This window comes from Larus michahellis, chromosome 7, assembly GCF_964199755.1.
Source record: "Larus michahellis chromosome 7, bLarMic1.1, whole genome shotgun sequence".
Lineage (NCBI taxonomy): Eukaryota > Metazoa > Chordata > Aves > Charadriiformes > Laridae > Larus > Larus michahellis.
The window spans coordinates 21459040-21472921 of record NC_133902.1 but is presented as its reverse complement, the minus strand read 5'-3'; the positions used below and the strand labels follow the sequence as shown (position 1 = coordinate 21472921).

Genomic DNA, 13882 nt, shown 5'->3' with positions numbered 1-13882 from the left:
CCGGTTTTCATGAAGAGACAGTTGTTGAAAATTCTCTGATCGGTTGGAGAATAGAGCTCTGATTACCTTAGAGAAGGAAAAGGAAAATGGATAATTTAGATTTAGATGCTAAAACTGAGGTCTAGGAAAACTTCCTCCCCACTTCACTCTCAATCTGTCTGTTTTGAAACTTCACCAGAAAAATGGTAATAAGATTTTTTCCTACCCTTTCTGCTTTGCTCAGAAGGTCTCAAGAGAGAGCCGGTTCTCTCACTATGTTTGTGAAACTTATATGCCCAGACATTATTCCAGTGTACACCGGAATTAGAACCCCAGGTTAGGGAACACAGAGTAGTGCTAAATGCCTATTTCTTAAAAATCAGACCCGATATTAGGATAAAAATCTGTCTTAGTTCATCATCTCCTCAGCCCTCCCTCTCCCCGTCCCTGCAGTCTGTTGGGTGCTCAGCCCTCAGAACCGGACCTGTAGGTTTCCCCCGGGCTGTACGTTATTCTGCCTTCTTCCACCTACACAAATAGTAAGTGAAATAATGCGTCTCTGCGATTTTTGGTGAAAGGGTGGCTGTGGGCTTTGGTTCCTTTGTTTGTTTTAGGACCTTAAAATTGAGGAGAACTGATCAAGACCTGGCTGAGCACCTACCTAGCGCACCACAGATAGGTCCTGCCTCAGCAACGAGTTTTAAGTCTACTGATTTATGGGCGAGATTTTAGGCTTCTTAACTCTCCTCCCAAATGTGCCATCTATTAATAGGAAGCATGACGATCAGCAGGCTCCTGCCCTATAACTGATTTAAGTATATCTCCCTCATCTGTGCTCCACCTCTACTGAAGAACAGCGTGGGAGCTGCCAAGCACCGTTGCCAAACTCCTGGTCTGCAAAGCACGCGAGTTAGCGCAGGCAGCAGTCACTCTTAATAAGAGTTTGCACTTCTTTTGTGCACCTTGAAGCCTTGCTTTCGAAGCGCCTAGCGCTAACTTTCTGTAGTTGATCCTTGCTGCGTTTAACAAGTATCTTTTGTTTCAGCTGCTTCTCTGCTAATCTCGCCCTCCTGTGAAATTGTTGTTGACGAGGTGAGACCATTTGTGGAGCTGACTGCTGCACAGGACCTTTAGCTTAAATGAAAATGACAGCACTTCAGCGAGGCCTAACATAAATTTTTTGACAGAATATAGATTCACAAAGAGAAGTAATTCTTGCTGCTGTCATAAAACATTGCTTTTTTCAGCCCTCAGTACCATATGGCACCATCATGAATGGAGCAATTGCTAGCACCATCTACTGGTAAACACGTTGAGGTGAAAAACTAGAGGGATTTTTATTTCCTTACAGTGATTCAAAAGAAAAGAAAAGAAAAAGAAAAGGTTATAATCATCTTTCAGATGTGCACTAGTCAGTGTCACGCTAATGAGAGCTCTCCAGTTGCACTGGTAGGGAAGGAGCCTGAAGGATGAACTAGAAGGTAAAGCCTATTTGCTCCCTCCAGCCCACGGATGATACTTTACTTCTCGGCTGTCTATTCTGCTCTCCAAATCTCTTTTCCTGTTACTGGGAAAACTGCATTAGGATGTGGTGCAACAGGAGAATAGCAATACTCCCCCATTTTTCACTGATACTGATTGAAAGGTAATTGTGGGTCTTGGATTAGGTTCTAACATCAGAATAATAGATTAACACTGTTGTATTCAATCAATTTTTGTTGTGTTCTCTGCATAAATCAAGCCGAGAAGAGGTCAGCTAAAACATTTAATTCTGATCCTTTCACTTGACAGTAAAAACACAGCCAGATCAAGATGATTTTATGCTCATTTATAGCTTATCACAGGGGATCATAAAGAAATTCACCAACACCTATGTCAGAATCGGGAGGAAGTATTCAGACTCACAGCCAGACAAATCAGGAAGTGCTGAAGCCCCAAAGCCTTTGCCCTACCTTTCTTCCTGAACAGTGCATGGGCCATCTCCACTCTAACCTACAGGACAAATAACAGCCTGAAGCTGGTGTTATGCCTAAATCTGAAGATGTCTGATAACCAGTCACTCTCCTGAAGGTGTCTGAGGCAGGTGTCAGCAACTTTCAAGCTTCCAGACAATGATGCTGACTCATTACTACTTAAATCTTCACAATTTCCTGCTATCCTATATCGGATAGAGGGCAGAAACTACAGCTCGACGCCAAAACGCAAAAACTGGTACAAACATGATGTAACACAGTAAAGTCCTGAGCCAAGATCCGTTGAACCAGCCAAATTGGATTCCAGTGAACTATTTGGAACCATAAAACCATCAGTTCTGAGAAGCTGTACCCTACATCAGTGCCCAACACCAAATACTGCCAAGAAGTTTTACTATATTTCACTTGTAGTAACCCAGACATTTGGGAAGCTTCCCCAGACAGCATGGACCCCCTCTGCCTAGTTCCATCAGCTGAGAACCCAAGTGTGCTCCCGCAATTCACTGCATTCACTCATTGAGAAGAGATTATGGTACTTCAAAGAAATTTTAATCAAAAAGCAGTGATCCAGTACAGGGTTCTGTGCAGTTCCAAGAAACAGCCTCTTCAGTCGTCATCCTGCTTCATTCAGGAGACAATTCTCCTTTTCATTCCTTAAGTGATATGATGTTTGTTGAAGAAACCCATCTTTCAGATGACAGTTATAACAGCTGTTGATTTAGGACTCATGATAAAATGACCACTCAGATCTAAGATCGTAAAACTTCCATCGCATTTGATGTGCAAAGTATGTATTTCTGTCATTGTCCGAAGACATATATGGAGACACAAACGTTAACAAGATCCAGGCTTCAATTTGGAGGGTTTACGAGTAAAAAAATTTAAAATGCTATGGAGCTTGTGTTGTGAGGTGCCTTGCTCTCCTTTGCTCTGCCAGCCCCTCTTGGCTTGGCTTTTGAACCTAGTCCTGACAGCTTTGTAACCAGTTTCTGTTTGGTCAGTGTTTCCACACATAGCGAAACAACCATGCTCCACAGCTGCCTACCAACCCTTTCACTTACTCCTTTTTCACCCTCACCATGTATCAACAGACCGCTCTTCTTTTCTAGGTTGCCCTCCTCTGGCATTCACTGGGGGCATTGCATTTGTGTTAGGCCACAGGCACCAGATGTATAGATGAATTTTAATTTAAAAGAAAATCTTTAAACTTCTTTTGAAGAACAGATACAACCGACCTGTTTCTTCCTGTGCAAGGGGGCAAAAGACCATCTCTTGACAGTTCTGACAGCTCTCCAGTCTAAGAAACAAGAAAAGAAAGGAAAGTAAAATAGTTTGTGTGATCCTCTCTCCACCAAGGTAATGCAATTTCTCCTATGTTTTGTAATCTACTTGTATCAGAGTTAAGGTTAGAAACCAAAGTAAATAATTATGCCTTTTTCTCCTTTTTTCAGTTCCTTTTACAATACTGTTGCAAACATTATTATTTCTTGACAATACCTGTTACTTTTGCTTCAGTCTTTTTGGCTTTTTACATGGTCAAGCATTCCAAGTAGCGTTGTTTCTCTGCATGAAAAAGCCTAGATAGCCCAAGTTTTGTATTTGGTTTCTTCACTTATTCTTAAAAGTTAATTGGTTTGCTGTTTTTCTCCAAGCCCTACCCTGGAGTTTATTATCTGTCACTGCAGGAGGATAGTTTTATAGTAAAAGTATAGACATGGTTATAGTCCCGATTCTCTGTCACAATTACTTGACTTCCTCTATGTCATATTTCTGGGCCTGATTCTGACTATGCAAATCCTGTAAGATGCTGCAGGTACAAGGTGTCTCCATTTCCTGCTCATTATTTTATGAAGACATTTGTCACATCACAGATTTAAGCTTTGTCGGTGCCAACAACTCCCAGCTGGGTAAGAGAAAAGAAGCACGCTCCCTGTGCTTGTATCTTCTTTAATAAAGTAAAAATAATTGAGAGGTATTGAAGGCATCTAAATGCTTATAAATTCATTAAAATTCATGTGTTGAAGTCTTCTTTTCTAAGGTGACTTGGTCATTAGATGCTTGGTTACTACATCACATCAGTAGGACTTACGTACTCCTGAGAATTCTATGCAATAACTTTCTTCTATTGCAGCAGTGAGTAATGTTTATAAATTGCTCCAAGAGACTTAGATGAAAAGACTTGTAAATGTAGAATACATTATTAACTCTCATTAATTCATTTCATGAACTACCTCTATGACCTCCTCCTGATGTCCTCTTCCTAAGTTGCTGCTGCATCTGGAAACCGTCTTCAGTCTTCAACTGGGATTAGCGTTAGACAAAGTGCAAATTTGAATAACCTAACTACGAAAGGAAAAGAACAGGATCTTCACACATTTTTATTTGTGTTATTATGGATTTATATATATATCCTGTAAAAATATTAACGAACAAAGAAACGTTGACTGTCAGTCTACCTTCTTTCTGATTAATTAATTTTCTCATTTTAAGTTACGATCCTTTACTTTTTCTTTCAAACCCTGTTGCCTGAACTATTCGTTCATTTCCCAACTATGAAAAATTCTTCCATTAACTCTTCTGCAACTTTATTGCTTCTTTAACTCTCCAAAGAGCGCTGGACATGCACTGGAGAAACAACTCTTATTTCATAAATTCAATATCAATTTCAGAAATATGAATAAATAAATTTGTATTTATTCACTGTGAAGTGGAATAGGTCATCTTAAAACGAACTGATTAAGTAAAACAAACAAAAAATAGTACCACGGGATTCAAGTGTGATTGGTTGGTTGCAGCTGGTTTAGAAACATGGTCCTCTTCAAAACGTGGGGTTTTTTCTTCAAGGAGAAAACCCAATATCTTGAGGGTAAGATTATCCCTTATATGATGTAAAATAAAATAGTTCACTGTAATCAGTTTTATTCAGCTCACTAAAGAACAAGTCAAATTCATTCCAGGGGCAGATGAGACTTTCTGACACACTCTGGAATGTTATTAATGTTTTGTGGTGTGCATACGCTGTTCATTTTGAACTCCCTACACACTGTTCGCAGCATTTTAAATGATTACATAGCAGGTATGTGTTTATATATAGTATGTAATCGTCTCACATGCTAGGATTGCGTTATGAATAGGTAATAAGAAATAAACTTTACTTTTGATTACATAGGTCTGTGATTAATTGTTTGAACTTTGGCAAATGAAAAAGAATTAATATATAAAAAAATATTTAAAAAACCTGCTGAAAATGGTCTGTTATTATTTAAGGTTAATATATCTTTTATGGGCTTTATGTGCAGAGTGTAGCACTTTTTGGGGTTTTGTTTCATTTTTTATTCAATCTTGTTTATTACATTATTCATTGATTTCCCATAATAATGTTTGTGCTTATATACTGCCTTTCAGCTGAAGCTCATAAAGTACTTTATAAACACTAATATATTTTTCTTACCATTTTTATTCACATTCCCCTTCAAATGAAACTATCATAGACTACCTGTACGTAAATTACAATGAGGCAGCAACAGAAGCAGAAGACAGAACATGCACCAGAAAAAAAAAAATAAGAAATGACTGGAATGAAAGTCAAAAATGCTACGTCCCAGGTGACTGTTCCGACTTCTGGGCTACCCTCCCCAAAGAGCAGCAGGACTGTAGACAGTGTGGCTGCTTTAGGGCTGAGTCAACGGTACAGCAATCACCCAGGCTTTAGTCTAACCTGTTCTTAAAAATTTCTAATTATGGAGATTGTCTGGGGAGAGCGGGAAATCTATTCACACACTGAACTACCTGTACTGTTAGAAACTTTTTCTTAATGTCTAACTCGGTTTCTTCAGGTTTAGCTCATTACTTCATGTCTCATTCACTTGGGCACAGAGAAAAATTATTCCCTGTCTTTTCAACAATCTCTTATGAATTTGAGGGCAATTATGATGTAGCATCTCCGTCTTCTTTTCTCTTTAGATAACACCAGTTCATTAAATCTTCACTAACACAGTCATTCCTATTGCCTTACACTTGCCGTTCTCCAGTCTCATCCTCCGTGAAGCACAGTGTTGAAAATGGACATATGATTTCACCAGGCTGCCTTCGCTTATCCTGCAGGGCGTGTTTCTTCTTGTGCATCCAGGGGGTGCTTGTATTTTGCGCAACAGCTTGACAGTGTTTAAGTGTTTCCACCAGTGATACTGAGTAAGACCCCAGGTCTTGCCCTGCAGCTCTGCCACCTAGCTGATTCTGAACTGACCCAGCTGGTTATCATTGCACAAGTTCAGCACCTCATATTTGTCCTTATTCAACTCCACTCTATTTTTCAGCCCGTTTCTCTACATTATCAAGTTCTTTGAATTTTTTCTTATTTTTGCAACAAGCCTGAAGCTGCCTGTGGTAGTATTGCCTGCATATTTAATAAGCATAGCCTTTGTTTCATCATCCAAGTAATTGATGAAAACGTTGATTACTGCTGCAACCAGAGTACACGGGACCCTGCTTGATAGTTTGGCAGTGAATCATTAATAACCTCTCCGTGAACATGGCTTTCCCGACAGTCTTGTACCAACCTTAGGGCAGTTTAATTACAGACACAATTTTCCCAGTTTAGTTTTGAAGCTGCCATGTTATGCTTACAAAGGTCAATGCACACAACACTGACTAGTTCTACTACAGTCACTCTGCTCTTTCATAGAAAAAAGTCGGTTTGAAACTAAGATAATTTGCTTTTGATGGATCTTTGATGTTTCACACTTGTGTTGTTTTCTTGTGTTGTGTTTTGTTTTGTTTTCCTTACAAATGATTTGATTGTTTCTTCAGTAGTAAGCTAACTGGTCTTTAATTTCCATGATCCTCCTTTTTTTCCCTTTTTAAAGTTAAGGATTGCATTTGCCCTTTGCCAGGGTCTGGGAGTTCATAAATCCTTCACAATTTCTCAAAGATAACCTTTAATGGCTCCATTTGATTCACCTCACTCTTAGCTTCCCAATGAAGACAGACCACGTCCAGCCAATTTCAAAAATTGAACCTTGCTTGGTTCTCTCTGGTGATTTCTTCCCATGCTGCAGCCCCAAATCTTGCCTTTTTGCTACTGATAATGTGCAGCTGATCTTCCTACTGACAGCTGAACTCTGATCCAGAAAAAAAAAATAATGGTATGAAGGAGGTTAGCTTTCTCAGAGGTACCTATCCATAAAATTGCTATCTAAAACAGTAGCTCATCACTCTCCATCATCATTGATACTCTCTATATTCCTTCCTCGTGTCTCATTTTGTGCCTTAATGAAAAGGCTGTCTACTACAATAACCAGGATAAACTCCTGCTGAATCGCACTTGACACATCTAGTTTTATCTTACGTTGTACAATATATCATTATTAAACCACTCTTGTCAGCATAAGGGTCTGTTTGTAAGACAGACAAAAAACCTCTGGGCCTCTTCATATTCCTTCCAATTCTCGCATGAGATTGTTACAGAAATACAGATTTGACAGGAGTCTCGAGCAGTTTCCATAAAAGGTTCCTTAACCACAGGCCCTCACCACTTTCATCCTGCTTGACATTTCCTAGATTTCACCTACATGGTTACAAAATATACGGTGGTGTTATAACACTTGACATCAGAAGAGTTCAAAGCACTTTACACATGGAACTTTTTACAAAGGCAAAAGTAACTAAAATGACTTTCCTGAGGTCGCCCAGCAAGTTCTTGGCTGAGCCAAGAATGCAGTCCAGACCTCCCAAATCCCAGGTCGGTGCTCCCTCATTATGCCATCCGGCTTCCCATATTATTAATGCTCAGCCTAAATATATTCTTGTAGCAATTGATTTAATACCATTGGTTTCAGAGAACTAATCAAAAGCTCCTTTAGTTATTCAGCATCCAGGGATTTACTGGAACAAAGAACTTCAGGACTGATCCAGAAAATAATATTATAACCTTTTCAGGAAGCCTAACTCCTTTTTTTAGTTGAAAAGCTATTTCAAAGGGAAGCGATCACCTATAATTCTAAATCCAAATGAATGAAAATGAAACGGAAAGTTTACATTTAACTGAGTATGTTTGTGAACAGGCCCACAATGTTTTTCTACGTTTCATTTTCAGATACGTTTCATTTTCAGTTCAATAAAGATGTATGGTGGCAATTAATGGGATGAAGTCAAGATAATGATCCACAATACATGAAAAGAGGATTAAGTAAAAAATCCTTAAGGTCTTAAAGAGATAGTAGGGATGGGTGAAAGTGGGGGCTGCAGAAAAATTACATTCATCTGCCACCTCTTGGGCACAAGACCAGACAAAGGTTCTGTGTGAATAACAGACCAGATTAGAACAACAACAAAAGGGAGATAAAGTATCTTCACATACAGATATGAAAAGGACTTGGGAGTGCCCAAGTCCTTTGGGAATGCCCAGAAGGGCTCACTTCAAAGACCTCTGAAGATGGCAGAAAAGCTGCAGAGCTCAAAGTTACATATTCATTAATAGTATGACCATGCAGAGGAATCGGGACAGTGAAAAAAAAAGTGTGCTAAGATCAAAAAGATGTACATAAATCTTCATATCAAGTAAGCCACATAGTTTTCCATGCTTTTGACTTTCCTTGTTGAACAAGTGGGAAAAGCAGAAGGTATAAATACACTTTTCAATCTCGTATCTTGGACCTGTGTATAGATTTTCTTAATCGCTGGGATTTCTCCAGGGTGTAGTTTCAAATTGCTGTAGCTTTCAAAAAGCTCTGCTTATGCTGTGTGTTCTCCAGGATTGTATACTAAATAACGAAATTTTCTGTTCTTTACATTTATGTGGTATATTTCCTTTGCAGGACATTTTTTTTCCTCACACAGTTAGCCTTGTTTGTGGTCTTTGAATCCAATCTTATTCTTTATAGTGCTCTTTAATTACCATTATATAAGAATGCCAATTACTAGGTTTTAAGTCAATGAAATCTACCATATCTTTTACAATAACTTCTTTTTATTATCTTCGCTCCAGTATGGATGTCGGTGTTCTTTACAGCAAATCTAGTAATGCAATAGCTTCTGTTTTCCACAGCTGAACACATTGAGAGAATGCCTTGTGCTTCAAACACTCTAATGTGTACACAGAAAAAATAAGAAATAAAAATATAAAATACAAAATCAATGATTTAAAGAGAAAATTTAAGAATTGCAGTAACAGAATGGAAAAATAACACTTTATCAGTTCTAAGGAGAAATAGGCCTGAACAAAAGGAAAAATTAAATTTCATCCTAGCAAATTTTCAGCACGCTGGTACCACAGTTTTTTTACACAGATGTAGAGAGACGAGACAGCTTGAATTTTCCTTTCCATTCAGATACAGCGTCCACCAACCGTGAGGCGTTACACTGTCTGAGTACATTACAGTCTTGGAAGAATAACTGAGGTTTGAAATGGTACATCTTGGAGATGGAATATTTAGAGGAACAGCAGATTTGACGGAAGAATTTCTCATGATGTTTTGTAGAACAAAGACAACGGTAGTTACCTATGTACCCTAGCTGATATTTAAATATACTTTTATGTACATAAGCATATATAAAGAATATAAAAATATACTTTTTATGAAGTATATACAAGTAAATTTTAAATATACTTTTCATGACAAAGCAGAAAAGAAAAGCACATGACTCACATTTGGGCTGTAGAGCAGGTTTACATGCAAATCTCTCAAGTCATTCACAGACTTCTAGCTGTAGGCAGAAAGCAAACACCTCTCAGTACAAATCTCACGCGACTGATGTCTCAGTGTCAGAGCTCGAGCTCTGACTCTTCAGTAAATTGCTCATCCCACATATACATTACTGTATAAATACCTGCCATGAATGCTGTTTGAATCCACTGCTGCTCATCTTATGTCAGGCTGTTTATCCCCATACTGGTCTCCAATCACAGGAGCCGTCACACATCTGCTACACGCACTCAACTGCCAGGTCTGAACTTTTGAGTACTTGGAGAAAGCCATTCGAAATCTCATACAGAGTAATTTGCAGCATTTTATCACCATCCACTAGGCACTGATCACATTGCCGCAGTCCACAGTCCTTCAAGCCTTAATCCTTGTGATTTCTACTGGTAGTAGTAGCCTAACCTTCATCATCACCTATCTCAGCAATATGTGACTACAGAAGTATTGCTTATGCCCCACCCAAGAAAAGATAAAAATTTTAAGAAACCTACATTTTCCTTCCTAATACTATATGGTATCTCCTAACTGTTCATGCTTCCTAGTTCTCTGCAGCTGTATTTTCTGAATCAGATTCCAGTAAAGGTATCAAATGCCATAGCTCTATCGGACTCGACAGTAGGATTTCTAACCACTTGTTTTGTTTGCTTTGTCATTTTTTACCTTCAATACTGAGAAGCAGAAACTAGGGAAGGTCATTTTTATTGTCTTTTTATACAACAGTAGCTCAGGGATGGAGATTAAAACTTAGAAAAACAGCTGCAGTTCCTTGCACACTACATTGCCTGTGCTAAATTCTGATTATAGAGGGGTGCTCTTTTGTGTTGGCTTTGTTAGTGCTGAGTCGCTGGCTTCTCTTAGGCAAGCGCAAACCTCATGGTTTTAACATTTTCCAGAGATGTTCATTTTGCCTTTCACCTGAATAAAATCCAAGCCTTCTTTCACCCTCCAGGACTGACATACATGCAAAAATCTGCGCACAGACATACGTATATCCTAACTTGAGCTGAAAATTGATGGCTATGAAGTAGCAAAAGCTTTTTGTGGCATAGGTGGGTTTGGACATATTCCCTTTGCATTTGTCATGCTTGCTCTGCGTGCTAACCGACCTGTAAGAAGTTGTTTAAGAGTTTCTTCAACTGTTCTGTCCTAACGGAAAGTTTGTACGACATCAGGCTGATATTTCCCATCTAAAGTGAGCTGAGTTTAGTGCTTACAGTGGTAAAAGCACACCATAACCAGGAAGTATTTATTTTCTGTTGTGACATTTTTCCATGGGTCAAACTTGGTCCTGAGAGAATTCAGTGAATCTCCCTAATAAATTTTTTAAAATATCCTTTCAAACAACAAGCCACCACATATCTATAGATGTTTGCACTTTCTACATCAAGGACTGCATTGTATGAACATGAATTGTTTATTTCTAAAAAGCTGAAAGTTGGTAGCATCAGCATTTTGAATTCTGTTCATGAAAGGAAAATGATAATGAACTCTTTTTATAGAAATATCTAAAGAAACGATGAAAATAAAAAAAATCTGAAGCTACCTTTCTCTTTTGAGAGCAGCATTTCTAAATGACATACATCTTTTCAGCAATAGAAAATATAATGATAGTAGAAAGTTACCTTTATGAATTACCACAGCATTTTTTTCTACTGGAACTTCTTTATCAGGTAAAGCTGCAGAAATGTTAGGATTATAGTGGTTCACAGATCTTTACCATAGAATCACAGAATGTGTTGGGCTGGAAGGGACCTTTAAAGGTCATCTAGTCCAGCCCCTCTGCAGTGAGCAGGGACATCTTCAACTAGATCAGGTTGCTCAGAGCCTCATCAAGCCTGGCCTTGAATGTCTCCAGGGATGGGGCCTCCACCACCTCTCTGGGCACCCTGTTCCAGTGTCTCACCACCCTCAGTGTGAAGAACTTCATCCTAGTGTCTAATCTAAACCTACCCTGCTCTAGTTTAAAACCATTGCCCCTTGTCCTGTCATGGACATGCCCTTGCAGCCAGTCCCTCCCCAGCTTTCCTGTAGCCCCCTTCAGGTACTGGAAGGCCACTAAAAGGTCTTCCGGGAGCCTTCTCTTCTCCAGGCTGAACAACCCCACCTCTCTCAGCCTGTCCTCATAGCAGAGGTGCTCCAGCCCTCTCATCATCTTCGTGTCCCTCCTCTGGACCCGCTCCAACAGGTCCATGTCCTTCTTGTGCTGAGGATTCCAGAGCTGGACGCTGTACTTCACGTGGGGTCTCACGAGAGCAGAGTAGAGGGGCAGAATCACCTCTCTGGATCTGCTGGCAGTCTTGGCAGATCAACGTATTACCCATAGACTCTTATTGGTGTTCCCCCTACCCCTGACTCTGTCCCCCCAGGCAGGGCAGCTCCACACGAAACACACCCACGTGCAGCCCAACACCACACAGCACTAGAGACAACGTGACTCCAAAATGAGAGAAAACTCTCCACAAAAAGAACAACTTTCAGACAAGAGACGCTGTCGGGCAAGAAGACCGACAGGGCTGCAGCACTGACATGAGCAGGTTCTACGGCCAAGCCATAAAACAGTCAAATGCAACAGCCCATTCCAAGAAGTTCCTGTCAAAATGGAGATGACATATGTGCAGGAAGCCTGGCTTCAAGACCTGAGAACGTAAGGATGCAGGGAAGAAATCCCAGTGCGTAAAAGTAGGTGGCTAGAGCTGCTAGAGCTCAGAGAACAGAGCTGCTCGTGCAGCTGCGAACGATGCTGCAGGAGAGGACTGTCCAGAAACTTATGAGAGGCAAGCCCGATCGGCACTTTAAAATTGTTATGCAAGAAAAGAAGTGCCCATTGGGCGCTCTGCCAATTAGCACAGGCATTTGAGACCCTACAGGGGCTGCCCGAGGCACATGTTGTGCTCCTTGAGTGCAAAGAGCAACAAGGACATCAAAACCTAAGGAAAGTCTAAGACACAGAAGACAGAGCACACAAACTACACGACAGCAGACAGAGGCCAGAACTGCCCTGCCCAGCACACGCTAGCTTTGTGCTGAAGAGGAACCCGCTCCCGTTACCTACTCAGAGAAGACTGCTCCCGCACAGCCCTCTGCTCTACCCTGACTTGAAAACTCCTCCCTGAAACCGTCAACCTTGGTCCACCTCCAGTGCCTGTCCCTCTACTTAGCTTTCAGAGGGCCAGGTCTCTGAATCCATCCTTCACAAAAAAACACAACAAACTGATAACTGATGTGTTCCTGAAGTCATCAGGTTCCTCTTCATCTGCAAAACAAAAAGAAACCACAGCTCCAGCAGCTACCACCCTGACGGTAGATGCCAACCTCTTCCACAACACCCTCATCCTCAGAGGTGCCACGGCAATCTGCTCACCTGCTTCATGCCGATTCCAGAGTCAGAGGCTGCAGCAACAATTATTTACAGCACCTAAGATACCAACAAACACAAAATTACCATTGCATTTCCGTGAAATCACCAGTCCCATGCTCCTCCTCCATACTGTCCAGCTCACCTCAAATGCAAGAGGCTGGAACAGACCAGACCCTGTCAACACCCAAATCCAAAGGCAAAATCCATATGACAATGGGTGATGAACCCGCCGCCCTTTCCTAGCCAACCCCCAGTGCCAAAACTTTAGAAACCCCTTCTCTTCTCCGCAACTGTCAGGGAAGGATCCCCACTTCTTCCTGACAGCTCCCATCCTGTATTTGCAACCCTGACGCCCCTGCATCAGCCACTCCTCAGGAGCTGCTCTTCTGAGCCGTGCCCCGTGTTCCGCAGTCACCTCCTACCTTCTCTCTTCCCACAGACTCTGGGCTCTGCTACAGAACCACAAAACAAGTAATGCCCTGACACAATCTACCAGGGGCCTGCTGCAAGCTGCAAAAACTCTAGGGACACCGTGGCACTCTGCGGGCAGTGGGGAAAGGCGATGGGCCATGCCATACCCCGAACGGCGCTATGCCTTACATCCCTGCCGCTTTCTTGAGAAATGCTAAAGCGCCATATATCCAGATGCATACAAAACGCTCACCCTAAGCCCTACAGGGTATTTTCTCATCATCAACCCGATTAAGAGAAACAACAGCAGCAACTCACACTGCAAAACTGATGAAAAAAAGCCACAGTTGCCTCTTCAATACAGTCAGGAATTATAGGGAAATGCAGTGCTCCTAAAATAAGGCATACTCCGAAACCGTCACCGTGTGCCCGGGCCCTGCCCACAATCCCCTGCGAAAGGG

General features: G+C 41.0%; 1 long non-coding RNA gene across 8 annotated transcripts; it reads right to left on the bottom strand.

Moving 5' to 3' along the window:
• Positions 1–2464: 2464 nt before the first annotated feature.
• LOC141746234 (uncharacterized) lies at positions 2465–13882 on the bottom strand. 8 transcript variants are annotated; one of them, XR_012588286.1, is made up of 6 exons: positions 13740–13873; positions 13014–13067; positions 9599–12905; positions 4184–4295; positions 3188–3249; positions 2465–2749 (listed from the first exon to the last, which is right to left on the bottom strand). It is a non-coding gene; the product is annotated as an uncharacterized LOC141746234 (long non-coding RNA). The 8 variants fall into 8 exon arrangements; XR_012588284.1 differs by having other exon boundaries at positions 2465–3249; positions 9599–9656; positions 9780–12905; XR_012588285.1 differs by lacking the exon at positions 4184–4295 and having other exon boundaries at positions 9599–9656; positions 9780–12905.